Source organism: Protopterus annectens, chromosome 4.part0 (assembly GCF_019279795.1).
Source record: "Protopterus annectens isolate FY-2018-M chromosome 4.part0, PAN1.0, whole genome shotgun sequence".
NCBI classification, from domain to species: domain Eukaryota; kingdom Metazoa; phylum Chordata; order Ceratodontiformes; family Protopteridae; genus Protopterus; species Protopterus annectens.
Window position 1 is genome coordinate 991,963,946 of NC_056733.1, and position 3,552 is coordinate 991,967,497.

The following is a 3,552-nucleotide window of genomic DNA, read 5'->3' on the forward strand; positions in this document are numbered from 1 at the left end:
ATGCTCTTCAGAATAAAATAAAAACTTTAATTATTAAGACTTAAAATGAGACGTAAAGCGATAAAACAAAGCCCTTGTTGATTTGTATATGATAAGCACTTTTAGCTAAAAGCCTTCCTCAGATCATAAAGAATCAGGTTCCACGGGGCTAAGATAAATGAATAAGACACCAATCTAGTGGCTAAATCCAAGCAAACACCTTTTTTCAAACCAATGAGTTCACAGCCAATCAAAGACCTCCAAGGAAACACAACTCCAAGTTGCTAAATAAAGACAATTTCCTTGAAGAAAGAGCACATGCCAGGATAAGGCAGTCTTGTCAATACTAGTCAATGTTGGTGTTACTTCAGTTCTTTTTTCCCCAGTAAATACTTGGGATTTATATAACTACTTAGGGTTTGTATAAATAACATCAGTCCTTTTTAATAAAACTTGACTAAAGATCTAGTGGTTCTAATTCCATTACTGAGACAGTTATTAATTTCTCTTGGTTCAAACTGTCAAGCAAAAACAGGACATAAAGACATAGTGAAAATTGACTTCTTGTGCTGATAAGAACAAACTCCATGGGGTTACTGGTTCAGCACCGGGTATTCCCAGGTGGTCCCCCATCCAAGTACTAACCAGGCCCTACCCTACTTAGCTTCAGAAATCAGATGAGATTGGGCGCATTCAAGGTGGTTTGGCCATCCAAGCAAAATCCGCTTCTTTGTGAAATAGATACATACCAAGCTAGAACAGCTTTTGTACCATTAGCCCATGTTGCTATTCCATTGTTCATTTTCCTATTATTAATGGCAGAAGCACATATAGATGTCATCAGTTCCTCTTGGCGAGAACTTCACAAAGGACATAATTATTCAAAATCCATTTCATAAAGACAAATGTGCAGTCACTAGTTGTTTAGCTCAACACAGACTTTCTGTGTCATAAACCATATTGCAACTACTAAAGGGATTTAAAGCATACTAACATCAAGGACGTGATTTCCTTTGCTCCTCAGTGGGTAGTACTTCACTTATCTCTTTTAGCCGAAAGTGCTTATCATATACTAATCAACAAGGGCTTTGTTTTATCACTTTACATCTCATTTTAAGTCTTAATAATTAAAGTTTTTATTTTATTCTGAAGAGTATAATTTTAGTAGCCTGTGGTGATGTGTTTCAGTTTTCACACAGTCCTTTTGCTTAGTTTTTGAAACCACCTTTGGCAGTCACAGGAGAGTTTCTTTTTCTTGATTTTAGTATTGTTCTTAAAAGCACAGTGCCATTACGACCTGTACCATTAGTAGCATTTAATTCCAAAATCCATTTAATTTCTAAACATTCTGTCCTGGTCTTTAAATCTCCACACCTAACACTAGGTTTAAAAAGTTCTAGAACCACAAATGTAAACTTATGTGAAGAATCAGTAGCCGGTACATGCTCGGAAAGGGCACTTTTAGTTTCTTGTTTCAAATTATCATTACATTGCTCATGTATTCTAAATCTTAATGCTCTATTGGTCTTCTCAACCTAATAGCAGGCACAAACCACGCAGATAGCAAGGTATACAAGGTTCTGACATCTACAATCTGCATAAAAGTAGAAGTGGTGCACATGTCCAGTTGTAATGCTCACATAACTACTGCGACTATCAGTAAAGCTGCACATACTGCATGATCTACGAGGATATGTACCCTTTCTATTAGAAATCAGCTAGTTAGTTTTATTCATAGATTTATAGCAAAGTAACTGCTTCAAAGAATGATTATTCTTAAAACTAAAACTACAAACTTAGGTTCATAGGTTCATAGGTAGGTACTAGCCTCTAAGTTTCTCATCCATAGTAAGAACATGTCAATTCTTTTTGATCACATCACATACCAACTGGATGTCATTAGAATAAGTAAAAAAAAAACCTCAGCTTACTATTGTACATACGAACTCTACCAGTCTCATCATGTCTGGTGGAAAAATAAGGTTTAGCAACATCAGCCCTGTGTCCTAAGACTTCACCTCTAGCCACATCAACCTCTAACTCAGAATAACCTTGCGACATAAAGTCTCTCTTTTGTTGGGCAAAAGAATCTAGCATTACACCTTCATCACATTAAAGTCTAGACAGCCTGTAAAATGGACCCTTCAGGACATTTCTATGAATGCAGTATGGATGCATACTCTGTCTATGCAGGACATTCACCTTCTTACAGTTTATTTTTACATAACTTAGTACTGAGACCTGCCACGTCTTATAAACTGTGACATTCAAAAAAAGTCAATAGATTCAAATGAACAATTCAATGTGATTCTAAGGAAATCTTAGTCCAATCCAAATAATCTATGAATTCAGATAACAAATCATTGGATCCTATCTAAACAAAAAGATATCGTCAACAAATCTGGTACAGAGAGATATATATACCTACGGTACTCATTATTGTCAGTCAAAACATATGAAAGCTCCCAGGTGCCATAACTATGTTGGCATAGCTATTGGCATACATAGTACCCATCGTTACACCAAACTTCTGAAGATAAAACTCATCACTAAAAACCAAAACATTATGTTCTATAATAATTTCTAAAAGAGTGCATAGCAAGTGTATATGTATAGTGCTATATTCTGAGAAGCTAGATAAAAACAGTCTAACAAAATCAACATCTAAGTTGTTAGGAATTGTGGTGAATAATGGAACGATGTCAATAATACCAACAAGCATATAATCTGAGTTATCAAATCTCATTGACCAGTCATACAATAAAGTGAGAAAATGTCGCATGTCCTTCAGTACACATTTTACCCATTTAGCTGCTGGATGTCGGTTCTTTTTCACATAAATACAAGCTGACTCAGTTGCCCACCCTCGATATGAAACAAAAGGTCTCATGGGTGAGGTCAAAAAGACACTTGTGTACTTTAGGAAGACCATACATGACAGGTATAGTAGGGTACTTAGCTAGAAAGTATTCATATAGCTCTTTCCCTATTGTTCCTTCCATAAGTAACTCATCCAGAGATGTCTGAATGTCATTCAGTAGAATACCAACCTCACTGCTATTAAGTTCTTATACGTGTTGGAATCATCCAGTGGACAGTCCATAGCACAAAGATACTGAGCATCGTCCATGAGTACAACCCCCTACCCCCCACCCCTGTTATCAGTAGGTTGTATTTGCAGTTGATCTAATGACATCAGTTGATTAAAAGCTCAAAATTCAGCATCAGTCAAATTGAAAAATACTTTCCATGCTTCTGGCTCAGTACTTCCCCTAAAGTCATGTTCACACATCTTAAGAAACTCTTCTGCTAGTGATGTGTTTTCAGGTGTATACTGGCTAGGTTTCTTAAATGAATTAATCAGAGAGGGAACACTGTCATATGCAGCTTTTAGTGAAACATTCCTAACAAAAAGTCTTAAATCTGTTAGGACATTGCTGGAGCAGAGTTTCTAGCTGGAATAAAAGTAAAAGCCCTTTGTTGAGAATGAGCTTATAAAAGTGAAAAATCTTTTGCTTTTTCTCATTAAGATTTTCATTGTGTTTTAATCAAGTTTTGTGTTACTTTTCAGAT

The 3,552-nt window shown here is 35.9% G+C and overlaps 1 pseudogene; it reads right to left on the reverse strand.

Annotated features, from left to right (window-relative positions):
- Window positions 1-575: 575 nt before the first annotated feature.
- On the reverse strand, window positions 576-694 carry LOC122800638 (annotated as a pseudogene).
- Between the last annotated feature and the right edge of the window lie 2,858 nt (window positions 695-3,552).